The sequence below is a fragment of the Oreochromis niloticus genome, linkage group LG16 (assembly GCF_001858045.2).
Source record: "Oreochromis niloticus isolate F11D_XX linkage group LG16, O_niloticus_UMD_NMBU, whole genome shotgun sequence".
Lineage (NCBI taxonomy): Eukaryota > Metazoa > Chordata > Actinopteri > Cichliformes > Cichlidae > Oreochromis > Oreochromis niloticus.
Window position 1 is genome coordinate 1,704,897 of NC_031987.2, and position 24,543 is coordinate 1,729,439.

General features: G+C 42.7%; 1 long non-coding RNA gene across 2 annotated transcripts in view; it reads left to right on the top strand.

Moving 5' to 3' along the window:
* LOC102081757 (uncharacterized) overlaps nucleotides 1-24,543 on the top strand; it is a 42,440-nt gene continuing 17,897 nt past the window's right edge. For both annotated transcript variants that reach the window (XR_003216724.1, XR_265971.3), the window contains exons 1-2: nucleotides 1-132; nucleotides 13,202-13,270. This is a non-coding gene — a long non-coding RNA (uncharacterized LOC102081757). The remainder of the gene's footprint in view (nucleotides 133-13,201; nucleotides 13,271-24,543) is intronic.

Consider the following 24,543-nt stretch of genomic DNA (forward strand, 5'->3'; position numbering starts at 1 on the left):
GCTCATTGTCATCAGTGATTTGTGCTGCGTTTGCATTTGGACACAACAGGAGCTGCAAGGATACCAGACCACAAAAAGCAACACATTCTACCGCCGGCGTACCTTTGACCAACTATTGTCCCTCATTTTAAGGTAATACGCGGCTTGATGCCAGGGTGAATTTGTTATGTTTCATTTGGTGCATGAAGCAGGCTATATAATGTTTGATTTTAATATAGTGAAGTGAACTTTATAGTCCCGCTCCATGCCAGTAAAGCTTTTAAAATCTAAAGCATGAGAGCAAATTTGACGATCCAAAGCAAATTAAGACTGTCAGACATCCAGTCCCTCGGGTTTGGCACTGAACTGTCTGCGCGCTCCCCGATGTTAAACAAAAGCTGAACTCTTAAGGCCCCTTTAAATTGCTTTCCTTGTAAATTCATCATCCGCTGATTTAATCTAAATCTGGGCTTTTGATCTGGTGCTACCTGAGTTCGTGCCCTTGCGAGTCATATTTGGAGGTGCAGCGATTGCAGCACTTTGAGGATGAGTAAAATCAGACAGCTTAGACATGCTTTACCTGCAGCGTCATCTAAACTCTGCAAAAGGAACCAGCCCATTATTAGCCTGTAGCTTTTAATTTACTCGATTAGAAAGTTCAAAAGTTCATTTGCTCACCTGTATTTTTAATGACATTAATCTCATTACTTTTAATAAAACTGTGGTTATCTCCTGTGTAAATGGAACTTCATGGTTCAAAACTAATAACTGTGACTTATTAGTCTTGTCAGGCTGTGTATTAAAAGCCAGACTGCAGAGATTCTGCTGACCTTGGTGCCGACCTTCCAGCGAATCATGATTTTAAAATGTGCTCAGTCAGTCATACCCAGCAGCACCCCAGTCTGTAGTGTTGGCACTGTTAACAACCCCAACACAAAGTATTACATATGACACAGTTTATTTTAAAGTAATGCATCACTGTTAAAAACAAATGAAAACTCCAAATATTGGAGACTGTTTATGTGAACTGTGGTTTCCCGTGAGGTTGGCAATAAAATCCGAACTTTGCTGGGATGTACCTCTGCCTCTAAAAACAGGAATTCCTGCTGAGTAAGCAAAACATTTCCAGCACCAGTAAAATAAAACGTAGCTTTCAGCTCCTGCTGCATTTCCCACAGCAGCCTGAGCTGCATCTTTGGGTTGGCACACATTTGTACTCCAGATGCTGCCCTTCCATGTATCCGGGCTCGGGACCAGCAGGTGTTGTACATGAGCTCGAGTTTTTCTCTTTTTAAACTGATTACCTCACTTATTCACTGTTAACGCCACAACATAGCCTGAGAGTCACATAATTAGCAGCTAACAATATAACACAGGCCCGTCTCCTAACAAGTGTGCCAACAGTAAGGTTGGTAAAACCAGCCTGAAGAGCGTTTGGCAAGTAAAGAAAATGTTGTGAGTCCACTGCTCAGTCTCGGGTTTGAGTGCCGACAAACACTCGGCGTTAATTCGATTCTGGGTCCAGCAGCAGGAGAGAGTTGTTCCTGCCCAGGAACCATCATGCTCTCCTCCTTTTGTGCAATAAAAATCGAAATAATGTCTCCACTCCTCAAAAGTGGTGAACTCTACTATTTTTCTCCTTCTCCTGAACACTCGCTCTACAATCAGATTGTAAGTGTGCAGGAAACAGGCTCAGCTTTCTTTTTGTCTGCTGAGTAACTGTGATGTGTAACGTGGGGGAGTCTTCAGTAATGCTTTGTTATACAGGCCTATAATATATCGGTCAATGCACAGACGGTTAATAAATATAACTCACCCCTAAAAATACAGCAAACATCTTTTTAATAGACTCATTTTATCTGTATTTATTCCTTTTTTCTAAACTGTTTCCACGTGTGTGAGCTGAATGCTGAGGAAGAAACTCACTTTTCCTGGATAATATAAATAATAAGATGAATACATTAAAATAAAACATGCTAACATTTGTATCTCTACAGCAACAGAAATAATATTTCCTATGAAGCTTTTTGGTTTTATTTGATCAGAAGTAGTGTAAGGACAATTCTTGAATCAGTGTGTTGAATTTGTCTGAAATGACTTCAACAAATAAAGTTCAGATTTATTTCTATAATTTTTAGAATAAATTGTCACACTGTGACTTTCAGGACCGAGATAGCAATGTTGCATGGACGCATACCAATACTATGCATTTGTTTATACTTGCTGTAAGCCATGATGACCTAATCCCTGTTTGGCACGTTTGCCGTTTCGCTGAGCTGCTCGTGTCTGGTCGTGCTTCATATCAGCTGATCTAGCACAGCTACACCGTGTTTGCACAGCCTGCCCTGTGAGAATGATAAATTGAAGTGATACATGTGTGGTCTTACCTGCATGGCTCGGAGTCTCTTGGGTGAATAACTCTACTTTGTGTATGTGCACTGAACCTGTCCTTTCTCCTATGGGGGAGTCGGGGTGCTGGGCTCAGCGGGGCCTCTGGGAAGACATTATCGCCCACCCAGCTATCCCCGTGGGTTGTAGCTCCCTCCATCTCTGCCAGAGGGACTTGAACATCATTTGTTACTCCGAGCATCTCTTTACTTGTCCTTCTGCAGGTGTGGTTCTTTATTTGTTGGAGTTATTCTTAAATTAAATCTTTTCTAAAAAATAATATCATTAGTGTCCCACAGTTGCTTCCCACACATCTGTATTAGTTTTTAATGTGATATGCAATATAGAAAGCAACAAAAACCGAAGCACAAATAGTCCTGCACAGAAAATCATATTAGCAGAGTGATAAAAGGCTCCAAAAAGCATCAGTACCACAAACACAACTGAGTCCAGTTCAGTGAGTCTGACTGGGAGACGTGAAAACACACACCCATCGATTACAGCACCAGCACAGCTACGTTCAAACCTTAATAGAATACATCAATAAATAAACAGTGCACAGTTATTATTAGCAGAAGATATCTGCGAGGACCAAGACAGTTTTTGTATTGTTGTTTTAATATCCATTTTAATGCTTTTAGGTTTAATTTCAGGATTGTAGTCTTTGGGGTAACAGCGTCTACAGAGGATTCCCCAGAAACAGCAGATTTTGGGACGTCAGCTTAGCAGTGGCTGCATTCGGTTCAAATGTTTCCAGCTGGTTTTAATACTATTTATGATTAATGTGTTATAGAGCTGCAGAGCACCAATAATCATTTTTCTTCGTTTGTTTTTTCCTCTACAAACAACAACAGCTAAATACATATTTATGGTTCCTGCCAGCTGAGCACAACAAAGTTATAGTTAATATAGTTAAATGGACTTTGATCCACATCCTGTCTAATGACAGAAGCAGAAATATCAGAGTGCAGATGTTATCTTTCAGTACCTGCAGAAAGCTGCGTGATCGGCTCTGTTCTCAGACTAACCAGAGAAGCTGTGTCCATCGTGTCAGAGAGCGACGGTTAGTTAATGAAGGCTGCAGCGAAAGTACAATGATGCACAGTTCAGAATCAAAACCACAACCACTCTTTAATCATCCCAGAGGGAAACTGAAATATGAAACGACTCGCTGTAATTGATGCAACCATAAATTCTGCTCTCTATCAGAAAATATCCGACCATCGGTTCATGACCTGAAGCTGGAGAGTCATTGCAGCAGGACACTGATCCCAGAGCAGCAAGTTCACCTCTGAATGGTTTTTAAACACAAACCAGAATCAGTGTGTGGCCTAGTCACTGTGAGGATTTGAGTTACTTTGGATGATGTTAAACATGTTGGAAAATCCTCCAGTGTGGCTGACTTCAAACAATTATGCAAAGAAGAGTGGACCAGAATCCACAGCACTATCAGAGACTCATTTTCAGTTTGATTTCTGTTGTGTATTCTGGGTTATAGCAGGACCCGTAGTGGTCATGCACCAGGTGCATGATGGGAAATGTGTACTGTTGTGGTTGTTCGAACTAGCCCTGTGCTGGCAGTCATGCCGCTATAATAAATACTGAAAGTGACGTCGTGGTCCGAGAATCATTGTTATACTAGTAACACGCAGTGAAGATATAACAAAAAGTGGCGACGAGGACGACTGGACCGGCGCTGCAGTCCGCGACAATACGGAGTTTTGCACTGTTTTTTTTCCTGCCGATGCCTCGAGCTGGCCCGGTGTTAGACGGCGCCGATGTGAGGACGAGCCACCCGGTGTGCGGCGGTGGATGTCGATTTTTTTCAGCGAAACGGGGAGGAGTGAACAGCCGGAAAGTCGACGAAGGAAAAACTCCGTGAGTAACGCAAAAAAATAAAAAAGACGTTACGAAAAGGAACAGTTGTGTGGGGAAGAGTGCCATTTAACCAGGAGCCGAGTAATGGCTGGAGTTATTGGCTCAATCGGTCCCTTCGACGAAAGCACGGAGCAATGGAGCTCATATACGGAGCGTTTTGGATATTTCGTTGCGGCTAATGACATACAGGATGATAAATTGGTGCCCATTTTTTTGAGTGTGATAGGCCCAAAGACTTTTAACCTGCTAAGGAGCCTGCTGCAGCCAGCAAAGCCAGGCAATAAAAGTTTCACAGAGATTGTGGACACACTGACCAAACATTTTTCGCCCAAGCCCCTCGTGATCGCTGAACGGTTCAGGTTTCACAAGCGAAACCAAGAAGAGGGTGAGTCTGTCACAATGTTCGTTGCATCGTTACGCAAATTAGCTGAACACTGTGAGTTTAAAGATGTTTTAAATGACACATTACGAGACAGACTCGTGTGTGGGTTAAGAAATGAAGCTGCACAGAAGAAATTACTCACGGAAAGTGACTTGACTCTTGAGAAGGCAATTAATATCAGTGTGACCATGGAAATGGCGTCGAAAGAAGCCCATGCTCTACATGCTACAGACAGAGTACACAAACTTGACAGTGGTAAAGCAAATGCACAAGGACCATGTTTCCGCTGTGGCAAGTTAGGACACCTTGCTAGTGATTGCTGGTGCAAGGAAATGGATTGCAACAACTGTGGGAAAAAAGGCCATGTAGCACGGGCATGCAGGAACAAAAAGAGCAAGGATAAGGGCTCAAAGACTGGAAATAAAAGAGGCACTGCAAAATTCAAAAAGGAAAGACATGTTCGCACAGTTAAGCTTCATGAGGACAGAGTAAGTGATTCCTCAGATGAAGAAGTGTTGTCTGCAATAAATACTGTGCGAATACTGAATGTGGATGAAACCTCAGACGGCTTTTGGGTCAAGCCCAAACTAGAAGGACATGTTGTAAAAATGCAGATTGACACAGGTTCAAAAGCATCATTAGTGTCATATAATGTCTACAGGAAGTGTCTGAAGCACCTTCCACTCAAACCCTCCGACACAGTATTTAAGGGCTATACTGGACATCGAGTGCCAATGAAAGGAATGACAGAGGTGACTGTTCAATGCAATGACCAAACTGCTAAGCTGCCTGTGTATGTTACGCAGAAGGACTGCCCTGCTATAATGGGACGTGTGTGGCTCAAAGCAATCAGACTCAACTGGCAAGAAGTGAGGAAGCTGTCGCATGGTTCCTCTCAGCTGCAGGCCATACTGGGAAAGCACAAAGAGGTTTTTCGTGAGGAACTGGGCAGCATGAAAAAAATTACAGTGAAGCTGCATCTCAAACCTGACAGCAAGCCAGTCTTTATGAAGGCTAGACCTGTGCCGTACGCCATTCGGCCCAAGGTGGAGTCTAACTTAGACGCATTGGTCAAGAATGGTGTTCTGGAGCCGGTTACAACCAGCGAGTGGGCCACACCTATCGTTCCAGTTCCTAAAAAGGACGGAGGAATCCGGATCTGCGGAGACTTCAAGGTATCCGTGAATCCTGTATTAACAGCAGAGCAGTATCCTCTCCCTCTGATTGATGACTTATTTGCTGGTCTGAGTGGGGGACAAAAGTTCAGCAAAATAGATCTCAACCAGGCTTACCTGCAAATGCACGTTGAAGAGCAGTCACGTGACATGTTGACTATCAACACACATAAGGGACTTTTCAGATACTGCAGGTTGCCTTTTGGCATCACATCAGCTCCAGCATTGTTTCAGCGAGCGATTGATCAAATCCTGAGCGGATTACCTGGTGTGCAGTGTTACTTGGATGATATCCTGTGTACAGGAGCAGATGATGAAGAACATCTGCGCAACCTGGATGCGACCCTTCAGAGACTGAAGGAATACGGATTGAGAGTCCGTAAGGAGAAATGCGACTTTTTCCAGTCATCTGTGGAATATCTAGGGCACGTGATTGATGCAAATGGACTACACACTGCGCCTTCGAAGATCACAGCAATTGTGGATGCACCCCCACCACAAAATGTCAGCCAGTTAAAGTCTTTCTTAGGACTGTTGAACTACTATGGACGGTTCATACCCAACTTGGCATCACTCCTGAAACCACTGCATAACCTGCTACGCAAGGAGGAAGCATGGAAGTGGACAGCAAGCTGTCAAGAGGCCTTTCAAAAGGCAAAGGATTCACTGACTGCATCTGAGGTGCTAACCCACTTCAATCCTAAGTTTCCAATTCAGCTTGCCTGTGATGCTTCACCCTATGGGGTGGGGGCAGTGATTTCCCACATTCTCCCAAACGGCGAAGAAAGGCCAATTGCATTCGCATCAAGGACATTAAACACGGCAGAGACCAACTATGCTCAGCTGGAACGAGAGGCTCTGAGCATTGTATTTGGTGTTCGGAAATTTCACCAGTACTTGTACGGTAGGAAGTTTACACTGTTAACTGACCATAGACCTCTCACAACCATCCTGGGACCCTACACAGGGATTCCATCTCTTGCTGCTTCTCGTCTCCAGAGGTGGGCGTTGATATTGTCAGGACATTCTTATGACATCAAGTATCGCAAATCGGAGTCTCATTGCAATGCAGATGGGTTGTCCAGGTTACCTCTCCCTGTTAGAAAACCCGTCTCTGACACTGTTGAGATCCTTTACTTCAGGGAGGTAGAGACAGCACCTGTTTCGGCTGTGCAGGTGAAAAAGGCGTCCAGAAATGACCCTGTGTTGTCAGCAGTGATGGACTGGATCATTAAGGGTCTTCCTGCAGGTGAGGATGTAGACTTGAAGGCCTTCCTGGGAAAGCGGGCGGAGCTTTCTGTTCAGGCGGGATGTTTGCTGTGGGGGAGGAGAGTCATTATTCCCCTGTCACTTCAAACAAAACTGTTGAAGCAACTTCATGCAGGACACAGTGGAATAGTGAGAATGAAGGAAATAGCGAGAAGCTATTTTTGGTGGCCAAATATGGACAAACAGATTGAGGAGATTGCTAAAAACTGTTCATCGTGTCATAAGGTCCGGAACAACCCACCACTTGCTCCTCTCCATCCCTGGGAGTTCCCACAGGAGCCATGGCATCGTGTGCACATTGACTTTGCAGGTCCATACGAGGACAAAATGTTTCTTGTAGCTGTTGATGCACACAGTAAATGGCCTGAAGTGACCATCATGAAATCAACCACCACTGAGAAGACCATAGAAGCACTAGGAGAAATGTTCAGTAGGTTTGGGTCTCCTACACAGATAGTCTCTGACAATGGACCTCAACTGGTTTCACAGGAAATGGAGGCTTTCCTGCAAGCTAATGGAGTGCAGCACATTACATCAGCTCCATACCATCCTGCAACGAATGGCCTTGCAGAAAGGTTTGTTCAGACAATGAAACATGCACTGAAAACATCACAAGGTCAAGGAACACTGCATCAGAGACTGCACAGGTTTCTGCTTAACTACCGGAACAGTCCACATGCAACCACAAGGACATCTCCTGCCAACGCAATGTTCAAGAGAGATCTGCGCACTACCTTTGATCTTTTGAAACCCGCAACTGTGAAGGACACTGTGCAAAAACAACAAGAGAAACAAATTATGTACAGGGGCCAACAGGTCAAGAACAGAGTCTTCAGCCCCGGTGAGTCAGTGCTGGCCAGGAACTACCGAGGAGCACACAAGTGGGTTCCTGCAACGGTCATCGCACAAACTGGACCAGTTTCATATACAGTACAGGTTGCCGATGGAGTGTGGAGAAGGCACGTGGATCAGCTACTTCAGACCGCACCAGTGTCTGCAGAAAGGTCTTTCGAAGATCTTAAAAGTGCACTCATCGACTCGTCAGTCCCTCCACACATGCAGGTAGAGAACTCCACCGCATCAGGAAAAGTGGTTCCCACTGTAAATGAGACTGCAAGAGAGACTGAGACATCTTCAGTGACAGAAACAAAGGCTCCACAAGAGAGCACACAGACTGACGTTACCACAGACCGCCGATACCCCAACAGAGAGCGGCGGCCTCCTGTTCGTCTGAGTTATTAGATAGCACCTGACCCAAGCGAACGGGGCAGAATAATCCCCATGGGTCCTGGGGAGGTCGAGGTAGTCTACCCTCACTCCCAAGTTAGCAATTAAAAGAGTTGTTGTTCTAACCATACAGTTAATAAAAGGAAAGGTGGAATGTTTGTGATGCTATTACTGTCATGTCCCAGTGAAGACAGAAGTTTTGAGTAGATCACCTGTTTATTCCGTAGTACATCCTTTGTAAGAGGGGAGGAGATGTTGTGTATTCTGGGTTATAGCAGGACCCGTAGTGGTCATGCACCAGGTGCATGATGGGAAATGTGTACTGTTGTGGTTGTTCGAACTAGCCCTGTGCTGGCAGTCATGCCGCTATAATAAATACTGAAAGTGACGTCGTGGTCCGAGAATCATTGTTATACTAGTAACACGCAGTGAAGATATAACAATTTCAAAGGTTGTCCCATAACTGGACAACAACAGGTTTAGGGGACAATCACCTTTTCACACAGCCAGGTAACTTTTCCCATTAGTTGATGAAATACTAATTAAAAAGCTGAATTTTATATTTACTCAGTTTATCTTTGTCTAATATTAAAATTTGTTTGATGACCTGAATGATGTAAGTGTGACAATATACAAAGAACAGAAAGAAATCAGGAACTGTTGTAGCATCGTTATCTTACAACCTCGAGGCAACTGTTGTTGTGATTTGCTGCTGTGTAAATAAGACTGAATTGAATTGAAGAGGGCAAATACTGGGTAGTGACTGAAGAATAAGATGAGCAGCAGAAATGAGTTTCCTCAAAGAGGCTCAGCGATAGTGATAGGATGCAGAGCTGTGTTACTCAGGACTGGCTCAGAGTGGAGGCGCTGCTCCTCTTCATCAAAATATGTTGGTAGGATGAAGGTTAAAAGACAGCAATAAAAGAAAGAGTAAAATACAGACGCGACTGGAACAGGTTTCACACGGGTTGATGTCATGAATTAGCCGTGTGAAGCAGGCAGGAATGGAGTCAAATGCAGAGCAGAAAGACAGAACTAACTAAACCTGGAATATACATGAAACTAAACAGGAGGCAGAACACAGCGGGGAACGAGGGACAGAGCACTTAAACACACGATACAATGACGAGGGAACAGATGGGGAACACAGCTGAGACGAATTAAACACAACGAACACAACGAGACCAGGGAAACAAAACTAAACACACTGAACAAGGAACGCAAGACTTTCACAATAAAACAGGAAACAGAAGAAGTCAGGACTGAAACATGAGAGTAGTGGAGGAAAGGCAGACGAGAGGGGGCGAGGGAACACGAGAGAGAGAGGAGACATGACGGGGGAACATGAACATGAAACACAGACACAGAGGACAAAGACACAAGGAGGGATCCAATAATCAAGGAACTAAACAGGGAATGTAAGAATGTCAAAACAGACTAAGATACTAATGAACATAAACCATAATACAAAATATTACTAAAACACATGAAACTCTAAATGCTGGGTCAAAGGACCGAGAACCACGACAGGTTATCTCCGTTCACCCTCATGCTGTGGAGGATATGAGCGAGTCAACGATGCAGTCACACTGCAAACAGCTGAAACGTCACAACGTCAACAGTAGTAATCAGTGGCAGGACAAGCAGGAAGAGAGAATCACATGTTGTTTTTAACTGCTATCAGCCAAAGACACAAACAAGCTCTTCAGTTATACAGGGAGTGCAGAATTATTAGGCAAATGAGTATTTTGTCCACATCATCCTCTTCATGCATGTTGTCTTACTCCAAGCTGTATAGGCTCGAAAGCCTACTACCAATTAAGCATATTAGGTGATGTGCATCTCTGTAATGAGAAGGGGTGTGGTCTAATGACATCAACACCCTATATCAGGTGTGCATAATTATTAGGCAACTTCCTTTCCTTTGGCAAAATGGGTCAAAAGAAGGACTTGACAGGCTCAGAAAAGTCAAAAATAGTGAGATATCTTGCAGAGGGATGCAACAGTCTTAAAATTGCAAAGCTTCTGAAGCGTGATCATCGAACAATCAAGCGTTTCATTCAAAATAGTCAACAGGGTCGCAAGAAGCGTGTGGAAAAACCAAGGCGCAAAATAACTGCCCATGAACTGAGAAAAGTCAAGCGTGCAGCTGCCAAGATGCCACTTGCCACCAGTTTGGCCATATTTCAGAGCTGCAACATCACTGGAGTGCCCAAAAGCACAAGGTGTACAATACTCAGAGACATGGCCAAGGTAAGAAAGGCTGAAAGACGACCACCACTGAACAAGACACACAAGCTGAAACGTCAAGACTGGGCCAAGAAATATCTCAAGACTGATTTTTCTAAGGTTTTATGGACTGATGAAATGAGAGTGAGTCTTGATGGGCCAGATGGATGGGCCCGTGGCTGGATTGGTAAAGGGCAGAGAGCTCCAGTCCGACTCAGACGCCAGCAAGGTGGAGGTGGAGTACTGGTTTGGGCTGGTATCATCAAAGATGAGCTTGTGGGGCCTTTTCGGGTTGAGGATGGAGTCAAGCTCAACTCCCAGTCCTACTGCCAGTTTCTGGAAGACACCTTCTTCAAGCAGTGGTACAGGAAGAAGTCTGCATCCTTCAAGAAAAACATGATTTTCATGCAGGACAATGCTCCATCACACGCGTCCAAGTACTCCACAGCGTGGCTGGCAAGAAAGGGTATAAAAGAAGAAAAACTAATGACATGGCCTCCTTGTTCACCTGATCTGAACCCCATTGAGAACCTGTGGTCCATCATCAAATGTGAGATTTACAAGGAGGGAAAACAGTACACCTCTCTGAACAGTGTCTGGGAGGCTGTGGTTGCTGCTGCACGCAATGTTGATGGTGAACAGATCAAAACACTGACAGAATCCATGGATGGCAGGCTTTTGAGTGTCCTTGCAAAGAAAGGTGGCTATATTGGTCGCTGATTTGTTTTTGTTTTTGTTTTTGAATGTCAGAAATGTATATTTGTGAATGTGGAGATGTTATATTGGTTTCACTGGTAAAAATAAATCATTGAAATGGGTATATATTTGTTTTTTGTTAAGTTGCCTAATAATTATGCACAGTAATAGTCACCTGCACACACAGATATCCCCCTAAAATAGCTAAAACTAAAAACAAACTAAAAACTACTTCCAAAAACATTCAGCTTTGATATTAATGAGTTTTTTGGGTTCATTGAGAACATGGTTGTTGTTCAATAATAAAATTATTCCTCAAAAATACAACTTGCCTAATAATTCTGCACTCCCTGTAGAGTGTTCCAGGTGCACTCAGGTATAATGTCACCATCAGAGCGTTCAGCCAGGCTGAAGTGCGTTTTTAGGACACGTAAGCTCACGTCACTGCTGATTGGACTGATGGCTTCACCGTATCAGTGATTTTTGGGAAACATCGCTTTGTTTTTATATGTTTCAATCAAAGTACGCTGGACCTTTGAATCCTGTTTTATTCATTGTCATGTGAAAAACTGATGCCTGCATTTAGACAGCTGGGATTTGAGCCCAGAGCCAGAGAGGATTTACATCAGAGCTTTGAAGTCAGCGTCATTATAATCTCACCTGAGGAGAGAGCTGATGTCCTGTTTCAACAAATTAATGATCGGCCTTCTGCACAGATGACAAAGTGGAGGCTTGAATGTTATTGAACGCATCACAGACTGAATGGCACTGTGTATGAAAAGCACAGCAGTTCTTTGGTTTTAAATGACATACAAAAAGCTTCGGGTTAAATTCAAGGTCAAGGTGTGAAAAATAAAGTATTAAATGGCACGGCGTGTTATTTAATTTTACTTTAGAGAGAGCCAGCTCACAGCGACAGTCACTTCAGGGCACTTTATATTGTAAGGTAAAGACCTACATTATTAAAGAGGAAGCCCCGACAATCTGATGATCCCATACGAGCAGCAAAGAGAAGCAATGAAATGTCAAGAACAACAAACAGGACAAAATACAACCTCAGGAGAGGGAAGACAAAAGCTGGTAGCATGCAATGGTGGCATATAAAAGCAGGGAAGTGGAGGAGAAGAGCTCTGTGCATCATGGGAGCCCACAGCAGTATTAATATAGACTGGTTCAGGGTTACCTCACCCAGACCCGACTATAAGCTTTATCAAAAAAGCTCTGCATTTAAGCCCGCTCTGAAAAGCAGAGCGCATGTCTGTCTATTGAACCTAAAGTGGGAGCTGCTGAGAACTTTACAGCCTTCATAAAATTCATATGCTCTTTCATAACACTGGGCTGGGTGAGGTGGTGCTTGAAGATGTTAATATTTTGTTATTTGTTATAATATTAACAATATTTAACAATATTTTGTCTACATGCTTGAAAGAGTTCACAGCTGTTGTCAAACCTTAATATTAATTAAAACACAAAAAAGACTTTTTAATAATCCTTTTTGTCCAGATTTGCAATATGCTAATAATCATTTTGACAGATGTGATTTAAAAAAAATAAAATTTACATTTGGTGACAAATTCGTGTTACAAGCATTGTGATATCGAGCTGTGGAAGAGCGAGCTGTGATTCAAACGATGCTGAGTTGGACAGAATCTGTGTGAAAAGCAAGCAGCACGTTATCTTCTGCTGAGAAGAATAGCTTTGAAAATGGAGGCAGTGTGATGACGAATTACTGTGCTTTGTGAAATGCAGCTTCATAGCCTCCACACACACACACACACACACACACACACACACACACACACACACCTCTTATGAGAGCAGATATGTCCCTTTTAGAGAAAATTCCCAATTCCCATCTCATTTATGTCTCTTTGTTTCTTTTCACGTGCATTTCAGTCTCTTCCACAGTGTCACAAAGTATCTTACTCAACATTGATAGGATAGCAGATTATCTTCAATCATCCTCTCTTTGATGCAGGTCTTGTCCAGGACGGAGCGCAGAGGTGGAGAAAGGCCTGACGGGCAGCAACGGCGTCAAAGTGCTCGGGTATGTTGCCCGAATGCGTGAAGACACCGCCACTGCTCCGTCCCCCCCTCTGTCATGTTCTCTTTCATATGTCAGACTGATTGTTGGATGGTTTGGCTCTCAGACATGTAAAATTATGCACTCGGCAAAGACGGACAAATAGAGGAGACAGCTCTGTTACGCTTGGTTATCGGTGTGCTCGGGTCCTGTCATCGCCTCGTTCACTCCTCCAGACGGCTCGTAGTTATCACTGAGATGATTGTTTAGCATTGGCACTGAGTCCAGCCTGCAGTACTACTGTGTTCCTGCACTGGGATCATTAACAAATATATAATTATTAACCAGGTCACAGTTCAGAGTGAAGTTATTAAAAACTATATATGATTTACTGTGTACAGGTTATACTGTTACTGAGTACTTATGTTTGTTTGTAAATGCTGCCTCCAGTATTAACTGCTACATTTCAGTGCAAAATCACTCACTGTTGATACAAGACAGTACTTGTTGATGAAGATCACCTCCCTCTCAGGACTAACACTAGGATTTGTGCAATAACCTGCTATTATTACCATCTCGTAATAAGGTGGAAAACCTTACAGTACTTCACTATTACTCACCTATTTACCAGACGAACGGTGAGTCCCTGTGCCAGTCTAGCCAGTCCAAAACACAATATTTAAAATTCATTGTTTAGAAAAGTGTCTGCAAAACTATTCAATGTGAAAGTCACTCTTAATCCAAACAGTGCAGTCTCGTATCGAACCACAAGCCCTAATGATATTTTATTCCTCCCAGTCCGTGCAGTTGTGACAGCCAACACCACTGTGTACATTACCATATGTTTACAGCATTAATCTGACTGCTGGAGCCACAGCTGTGCCGGCAGAGAGACGTACTCAATCGGTGCTTACGAGTTCAAGTGTGCGATTGGCTTCGTTGTCTAAATCAATTACATTTCAATCAAATCACATAATTAAACGAAATAAATAAATAAACAAGAAATCCCAGTGTTTGCTATGAAGAGAGATGGTGTCAAGCGTTGTTACGATGCTTGTTTTATTCATCTCATTTAGCACCAAAGACTCCATTGATTCAGTCACTATAATTTAGAGTACTGTATGTTGAGGGTGCTTGTGTGCCTCGGGCCTACTCAAACCGTTACACCCAGGATCCTTGTTGTGAGGATCTCTGAGACGCTGAGGGTAAAGGGCACGATTCAACCTGACATCCAGAAGCAGAGGACTGTCTCCTTCACTTTGATCTACTGGGGGGTTTGAGAGTAGACATGTTGGTCTGCCACTTAGTCTAGAATTCACTACACAGAAATAAAAAGACCTGAAAAGATGCAGTAAGTAGCTGCGTACTCCCCATGCATAAATTATTCTGACAGCAAATTCTTCAAAAGATTGTTGAAGCGATTCCAGGATAGAGCTCGTCTTTTCAGTGCTTGAAAGAACAGGTAGAGTTTCAAACAGAGACAAAACCTCTCAAAGTTCTCTCTGCTGCAGGGAACGTCGGTTTTGTCTGTCACGAGATGAAAGGGAAGCAGCGGGGCTTCGATGAAGACTCAGCACGCCACCAGGAGTTAACCAGGCCATTCCTCCAAAGCTCGTGTCACCAGAGAGATTAATTGGCTTGGGTCTCTTCAGAGTATTACTGATTGGCTCTCACAGACACAGAAGCTTTTATCTCATTGGCTCAGGCACTGCCACGGGTAGAATGAAAGACTGAGACCTTTCAGCGGCCCCAAAGTCCGAGTTAATGTCTGACAGCGCTGTCACAACTCTGCTCCGTCTGTTGCTTCGTCAGAATGTTAGAAATCCAGACTCTGCTTTTTGCCACATGTATTCCACAGTACTCTCTGTTTGCATGTGCGGCATGCAGCGTGTGTTATGTTAAAGCGAGGAGGGGGTGTTGTGTTCTTCTTCCACTGTTGCAGTTTTGGTCTCAGTGCACGAGACCGCAGCATCAAGCTCCAGGTGTGAATCCTGGTCTGAGGTTACAGACACTGATAGTGAGCAGCGAGTGTGTGACGTGCAGGTAATTAGTGTACAGAGAGGATGCCGTGCTTCAAAACAAATCAAACTTTGATTGCACGCTTTCTATCGCTAACTATCAGTCTGCTGTGCCTTCTTCTTTCTGCCTGAGTACAAATATTGGAGCTTGTGCCTCTTGTGATGCTATTAACTGTCAGCCTTCACATGACAAAGACACATTTATACACTTTAGCCAGAACATATTCAAATCCATAACTAACAGTATGCAATAAAAACAGAGTGACTATCAATATAATATATCCAAGGTCTGTGGGGAAAAAGAAACAGTGAGAAGATTCACATATGAATCTTACTGCTTCCATACAGATTAACAGGGTAAGCAGCAGCTAGTTGCTGCTAATCACAATCACTTGATTAATTAATCATCATCAAGTGTTGTAAAAGCAGAGCTTTTGGCAGTTTCTGGTTTGGAGCATTAACATATGTGTTGATGAAACGACACAGGACTGAATGTTCCAGAACGTTCGCCCTAAAGTCAAACCGTGCAAACCCGAGAACTCAGACTCTGCAGGCCTCGGTTAGCATGTTAACGTTTATGCAATCTGAAGAACACACGCAAGTACGACTTGTTTGGAAGGACTGCCGGAGAGAAACTCCTCTGTCTAAAAAGAAACATGGCAGCACAGCTTAGGTTTGCACAGATGCACCTGAAAACCCCACAAAATTTGTGGAACAGTGTTGTTTGGACAGACAACAACAAAGTAGAGATGTTCGACCATAATGCACGGCGCCATGTTTGGCAAAAACCAAACACACGTATCAGGAAAAACACCTCACACACTGTGTTGGATTGGCCCAGTCAGGTTTTTCCTCCAACACTATAAAACTCCACAACAATGTGAGAAACTGCAAAAGTCACACAGAAATTAATTACTTGAAGAAAAAATTAGTAAGTAACCAAGTACCAAGTATAATATTTCAGCTTATTTATGCCCCCATATGATCTCTTTGGGAAGTAAACATATTGTATCTTTGAACTCTACTTTTACATCCCTGTAAAGCACACATCTCAAACCATCAACATTTGCAACTAAGTCAAATTTACTTACAGAATGTTTCACAGATAAAAATCACACAGGCTTCACAATAAAGCCAGAAATAAAGTATTAAACAACAAATCCATTAAAAGCTCGTCTGTATAATTGTATTATAATATATAATGGTGTTGTAGAAAGGCATGTTCAGTATTTTTTTATTTGGCCTTTGTTATATTAATGAAGTCACCTACAGTCATTTGAATAATACTTGTGAGGTCAAATTAGGAACAGAGGTTGTTGCACAGTGTTTTAAAGTGTAATGTGATTACAGTAGCCCCAACAGACGTGATGAAAGTATCTTAATTTATCTTTCAGACTATAGATTTGAATTCTCCTGACGGACTCTAATGAAAATGAAACCAAGGACAGCACAGCCACTTAGGAGGTACGTGCTTTCATCTGCTCGGTGGGCGAGGCAGAGGTTTAGCAGACACACTGCGGCTAACTGACCGCCACTTAGTGTGCTATGAGCTGTGACGCTGAGTGGGTAGTCAGACACCAGAAGCTTCTGTGGGTCTCTTCTTCTGCAGCAGAATGGAAAAAAAACGTCTGGCCAAGCAGTGATAGTTGCAAGAAGTGCATTCATTGTGAGCTAGCATGTGTGCTAACACACAGAGGAGAGCAGGTCATCTACTAATTGGAAGGGAGGTGGTTTGATCCCTGGCTGCTCCAGTCTGCATGCCAAAGCATGCTCGGGCCTCCATCCATCAGTGTGTGAATGTTAGAAAGCACTGAGGCACAGAAAAAGGGAGTGTGTGAATGGATGACTGAGCGTGCTGTATGAGCAAGTAACTGGACTGCTGTTACAGGCTTTTGTTTTGCAGTGACATATAATACAATTTGTTTGTAGACATTTCCCTCTTGAAAATGTAATTTCCAACAATATTATGGTACAATGATGCAGTCAGTTTTATTTCAATATTAATGCTCTCAAGTCCTTTTCATAAATCAGGAGTTTAAATGTCACGAAGTTTCCCAAAGTTTAAGTAGATCTTTCATGCATTACTTTCACCTGAACTATCAGGATGTTTGTTTGCACCAACCTGCAGCACAGAGATGCTGCTCTGATTAGGGTGACCAACCGTCCTCTTTTCCCTGGACATGTCCACTTTTCACGTCCTGTCCGGGGCGTCCGCGGGGATTTTCGAGACTGATGAAAATGTCTGGGTTTTCCTATTGGCCTGCAGAGGACCCATGTGTGTGGCGTCATCCCCGAGCAGCTGCTTTGTGAGTGGTTGTTCTGCGCTCACAGACGGGACAGACAGCGCGAAGCAGCGCGCCTGATGATGTTTAAAAGATGCCAAAGTGCAACTGCAAAAGAAATTTCCCTCGTATTGTCCTGGTACTGGTAATTTTTCTCATACAGATGATGAGGCCTTATTTCTGTACCCTTATTTAATTGCAGAGGTTTTTAATGTTTTTTTGCCCTTGGTGACATGTAAAAGCCTATATGGCACAGACAAGGCATCGTTTAAATATGTTACAATTTTCTTTAAGCAAAAAGTATTATTAAAGTTCTTCATGACTGGGCCAAGTGTAGTCTTTTTTGGAAATCAAAATATGGTCACCCTAGCTCTGACCCACCTGAGGATCAAACTGCTTGACCCAGGTTCCTACCCTTACCTGAGGCCCAGGCTGGGCTGTTCCTTAGAGACAGCGTTAGGAGCTCAGACATTGAGGAAGGGCTCAGAGTTGAAAGAAACCATCTGAGGTGGTTTGGGCTTCTGACTGGTGATGTGGGCATGTCCTACTGGAAACATGCCCCAAGAACAAGGCCTACTGGAGGGACTGAGGAGGTGGCTGGGAGAGGGAAGTCTGAGGATCACTGCATAGAGTGCTGCCCCCATGAGTGAGGGAGGATGAGCTGTTTTTGAGTTTCACATTTTAACACACACAAAAAAAACGACATCTAGTCCACACAAACGTGCACGCATGCAGAGCCTCGTTGCCTTGTAGCCAGGGCCGCTGCAAATAAATTGAGTCATTACTGAGAGGAATTTTGTAAGAGTATATATGTTTTTTAAAAGAACTATATGGCATAAATTTAAGATGAGTAAAATTGTGCTTACTGAAACATGTCTATAACATAATGCCACGGAGAAGCTGGTGAGGAATCAGCAGTTTGTCTCACTGTGCTGCAGCAGTGATTCTCTTTGTCCAACACAACCAGCAGGAAGTGTAATCCAACGCTGACGCTCACTTCCTTTGTGGCTTCAGCCGTCTCTGTGCTGAAACTACAGCATGTTTTGACATGAAGTGCCACTATAACAATTAATATTTGAGCTTCACATATAATGACCTTGGGTAACAGAAGACAAATGAGGCGTAGCATAGGTTGACAAAAGCCTCCTGTTTCCACATCAGTTACTTTCATATCTGGTAACAATAATGACAAAAGGATTGAAGCCTCAGTGGAAAAAGCCTCGCTGTCTTACTGTAGCTCCTTGTCATTCTCCTCGAGTGCTGTGGGCAGGGCCGCCCTCTCTGCTGGGATAAGGTTATCTTGAATGGAAGAAATCCTCGGAGAAGCAGTATTGATCCAGCCCACAATTTCACACAAAGCTCTGCATTCACCATAAAAATGTTGGCAAGAATAATGTCGTTGCTTCTCATTTGGGGCTTAACACAAAATTCTCAGGAGAAGCTGCTCAATGACTTTCCTTATTTCCTATTCAGGCCCCTTTGGGCTCCATCATAAATGTCATCATATGCAAAGGAGGATTTCTGAATGCCCAGCTGTATACATCAAGCTCAGAGGGCTGAGCGTCTTGCATTTCACATGATGATCACCTGGTGCAGCGCTGGCTTTTCCCGTCTACAGCAACTTATGAAGACCAGTAAGCAGTTTGAGCTGCAAACCGACCACCGCCTGGTGTCATCTGTTGAGATGTGTCTACATTTACTTTTGTTTCTTGCATGCTTTTGGTGTGCACCACCCCTTTGATAAACATTCATGGACTAATATGAAAAGTGCAGAAACTGTTATTCTCCTAAAGAGAACAGTATCTTCAAACCTTTTATATTTGTAGTTTTTCCTCACAACAAAATACCTGCAAACACATTTTTATGAGCATCATGTGCACAGTGTGCAAAGAGCTTAATAAGGCATAAAGCATTTAACATGCAGTGCTACTATAAATAAATACAAACACTGAGCTACAGGATGGAAACTACAAACTTTAGACATTTAGATCAAGAGGACAATAAATCCAAGAAACAGAAAAAAAAAAGAAAAGACATCTGATAAATAAAATCATTCAAATAAAATGCTGTCAGATTGGTCCGATCTGCTTTCCTTCATCCAGAACTGAATCCCACTTTAGGCTCCGTGTGAATACCCGACACACTCTCAGCAAGCCCAACATTACCTTTCAAGGATTTACCCATGGTGACGAATCCAGGAATTTTATATAGGAGGCTGTGCGCTCCCTGACCTTCGAATGTCAGTAATGTATTCACCAATTTCAAAGGAACGAGCACAAAGGATGGCATTAACATCTGTTGGGTCAGAGATCGCACCTAAGAGCAGACGGCAGACTCTGATTTCCTTACTTCACATGTGTTTAATTGAGATAATCTGATCAGGTGCATAAAACCAAGGTCAGTGAGAACAAAGTGGAGCTGGAGGTGTGCGCTCCACAGGCTCGTCCAGTAATAAAGTGGTACAACATGTTTGTCTGTGCTATTGAAGGATGTGTTGTTGCTATAACAAACACTGGTGGTGATGTCATCCTCCATCTACACAAACAGGTTTGAAATCTCATCACGCTGTCGTATTGTTAGAACTGATGAGTGATGAGCAGGCGGTAAAGCTGCGAGAGTATCCTTGACCTGGACTGAATAAGGAAGAAATGCTGTTTTCCAACCATATTTTCATTTTTCCGTATTTACAACATTCATCGTTTGACACAAAACATTTTATCAGGGAATAAACATTACTTCAAATATTTTGTTTATTAAATGGCAAACACCTTATTCTGATGTTTGAACCAAAATACACTCATCCAGAAATCTTCCTCTTTATGTTGTTCAATCTAAATATGACGATTAAATAACGCTGGATAATGTTTCTAATAGGTTTGTTTTTTTTTTTTTTACACCTGTGAATATTGTTTAAGTAGTTGAGTTTTAGGTGTAGTCCTCTATCATTTCTTTGTCTTAAACACCATTAAAAACTATTTAGATAAAATGTAATATGTGACGACACACAGAAAAAAGTGATTTTTTTAGAGCCCAACTTGCCTTGCACTGAATATTATATTATACTATATATTATCTTACTGTATATTAGGCTGTTGTGTTCAGATTGTGTTCCAGTTTCAGTAGCACATTAACTAAACAGGTAGATGTTGCAAAAGTCAAATCCTTTGCGGTCTACATATCATATCTAAAAATGGATATTGTTGTGATTTGCATGACCAGTATAGAAACCAGTGTAGAACCATGCCGTCTGTGGTTCATTCCTGTAATTTGAAAGAAAAAATGTTCTAATATTACTGTAATACTTCTATGTTCATTCAGAAGCATCTGTGATGCTGAAACTACACTGTGGACCAGACGGTCGCGATAATAACATCATTTAAGGAGACACGGCCTCCAAGAATTTTCACTACGCATGTTTGCTGTAACTTTAGAGCAGAGCAGGAAATGAGACTGAGGAAATTAACCCAAACTGACCGCGCTGCGCTCAGCTGGTATGATTATGTAGAACTGAAGGTCAAGTAAGTAAAACTGTCCTGTTTATAGAGCTTTGAGAAAGTCCTGCTGTTTACCAGCTGTGATAAAATACGACAGGAAACAGAATCAAAGTAACTACAAATGTAGCAACATTTAATATAGATAATTTGAAAAGGAGCTGATATCCTTTGTAAGGTTAATGATTGCTGATTATCTAATAAAATATCTAAAACATAAATGCACATTAGTCAACAGGGTCCAGGTCCAGCTCTTATTTTAGATAAGAGATGGTTCGAGACATCAATCTTCACTTCTCAGTAGAACTAAATGTAATTATGATAAGCTCCTCTCTAAATGCTGGATACAAATCAACTACTTGCTGAATATTGGACCCATTTTCAAATTGTTTGATTTTGAATTTATTTCGGACAGAATTTTTTTGGTCCCCCACCCGACTAGTTCCCTATTCACTCTTCAAACACCCCGATACTGAAGTGTAATTTGAGGATATTGTTGATAACACCTTAATAGTGCCTTGAACTCCTTCATTGGCTGTGGGAGAAATACTCACAGAAGAAGGAAAAAATCCACTCACACCTTCAGATTCTTTTAAAATTACATTTTGTGTATTTTTATCATCGTCTCTGTGAAGAACATTATTTTCAGCTGAACGTAGATGAAATAACAGAATGTTTTGCTTTTATCATTTCATGTGACCCAGTTGGTCAGTTAGAGAGTTAATGAGTGAGGGTCTGAATACCCGACTGTCCTTTTTTACAGAACGTAAGCAACGCTGGCCTTTGCATGGTGTTTAGATGAATTGCGACCTCCATTGTTGAACCAAGGTTATACTGTAAACCAGATGAGCTACAGCAGACCAGATGCTATTTGAACTGTTTTTCTAATGGCTAATTTTGTTCTTCATTCCTCCACCATCAGTTCATGACTGTTCATTACAGATAAGTGTGAGCCAATGGAGCTGTTTTTCCTAAGAAGCCAGTAAGCGCGCCTAATCCTATTTTAAAGAGCTCAGCTGGGAGAAGCTGGTTAATATCCACTTCAGCCAGAACCAAGGCCTGGAGGTGCTGGTGCTCCAGTAGACCCGGCAGATCTGGACCAGAGAGACAAAGTGTAGCTGAACGGCAAGATACAGATGGTCTCACGGGCTGTTCAGCACGTGCCACGGTGGAGCTTCACTGGAGGCATCAACAGTCTAGTTGTAAATACATTATGTGTGGCCAACACTGGAGGCGAGGATAGGATCATGGAAGGCACAGATGTGGCAAAAAATATAAAACTGCTCTTTAGGCAGAAGTGAGAAAGAAAGGACAAACAGACAAGGCCAATTAGACTAAAACAGCTGGCGTGGCAGGTAAGAAAGTTTTAGGCTGGTTCTGTTTAGTAGCTATCAGCCCAATCCTGCATAGGCCTATTAAAGAAAATGGTTTTATGAAGCAATGCTAAAGTAAATAATAAAGATGGTGATCAAACATCATGGAAAATGACTCCAGTATGTGCTGGTTGAACAATGGGATGCCATCCCACAGCAGTGCCCAGCATGAGGAGGGGCCAGGCTGTTGTGGCTGTGTGTGGTTCTTCCACATGTTACTGAGGCACCTGTTGGTTAAATGGATAAACTGGTAAATTCTCTTTTCTCCAGACGTCAAGCATCCCATCCAACAAATGATCCAAACAACAAAAACAAAAAAACAAATTCAATAAGTGAATAAGTTGTTTTGCATTCACAGAGAAGATTTGGTGTTTTTCACGAGCTCAACCCACAAACTCAACTCTGCTGCTCAACCCACAAATGCATTTTCCCACAAATGTGGCGCCATGAGGGGGAAATAACCAGGCTTCCTATGGCATAAGATTTAGAGCCAGGAAGGAAGGAAGGAAGGAAGGAAGGAAGGATGGATGGATGGATGGATGGATGGATGGATGGATGGATGGATGGATGGATGGAAGGAAGGAAGGAAGGAAGGAAGGAAGGAAGGAAGGAAGGAAGGAAGGAAGGAAGGATGGATGGATGGATGGATGGATAAAATGACAGATATATATGTATAGATGATAGATGGACGGATGGACAGACACTCATTTCAATTTAGAAAATAATAAAAAGAGCAGGCCAAAATATTTGCAGACCTTGTCACCACCCAAACTGCAGCCTCCTCTTATATTGCCATGAAAGAACATTCCACTCTTTGCAGCGCACTCATCTCATAACACACTGCAAGGACTACATTTGCATGTTTCAAGGGGTGACAATGTAATTTGCATAAATTTAATGAGTCTTTCAAAGGAAAAAACACTCTGGGTACCTGCAGAAACAAGCCGACATTGTTCAAAGGCCTTTTTTCCCCTTATTACTGACAATATTGGCCTTGGCTTGCAGACAAAGCACTGTTACACAGATTATCAGGAGGTTTGACATCTTTGTCATCAGAGAGGCTGTTTTCTTGGGAGGAAAAACGTGCACAGAAGATGGAATTTCATACCCGCTAAATGGGTGGCACAGATAGTTAGCATGATATCGATACAAGGACTTGTTTGCTGGGAGGAGCTGACAATCACCAGGCACTTATACCGGTGTGTCATGGCGACGGAAGTCTGCGGCATTTTGATGAAAGCAGTTCAACTGTCAGTAACAAAATGGGCAAACTAATTACCAGTGTAAGCTGATTTCCTGGTTCACGCTCCCCACAGCTGGGAACGTCTCCAAGCGCACGGCATGATTGTTAAACTAAGAAAAGGTACATGTTCTGGGTAGGTACACCAGAGACAGTGTAAATGAATGGGACTGAGTGTATGGAAATGAAATAAATGTTCTCCTCTTATTGGGAACAGCCCTGTGAATTCCAATGAGGAGACGACGGTCTCTGTGGCAGTGAAAGCAAGGATTAAAAACTCCGAACTTCTTCTCCGTCAATCACGCTCCTAATGTGAATCTATGGCGTGGTGCCGCACAGGGTAGCAGAGGCCTTTTGTCTTCATATTGCCAGATATGAGATCAAAGTCTATGCGAGCACTTCAAAGATGACATTTGCAGAAAAATAAACATGGCAACACTTTGCCACGGTCATTTCAGCAGCTCCCCGTTTGTGCCGCTGTGCTCGGCCGTGCATTGTTCTCTCTCCAGAGTCATTTATTAAATACTGATGAAACAATGGTGGCACATAAGCTCTCCTTTGTCAGGCCTAAGCTAAGTTAATTAATTAGCAATCCATGCCACAGTGCCAGGAGGTTGTTGATTGTATCATCCTAAGCCGTCATCCTGTGTAAATTGACTGAGATTGAGATCTAACAAGGCTCTGACCTGGATCCCTTCCTAACAACCTGATGTGTGAAACATTGATGAGGGGATTAAGCTGGAGGAGGCTAGAGGACATGTTATCTTCAGCTCCATTATGTGGCAGTGGTCAACTATACTGTTGATGTGCAACCTTGAGGAGTGTGTCCTTTTAGCTTCATTGTTATTCGTTCTCACATCATACAAAAAAGTCTCCACTACACCGAGTCAAGC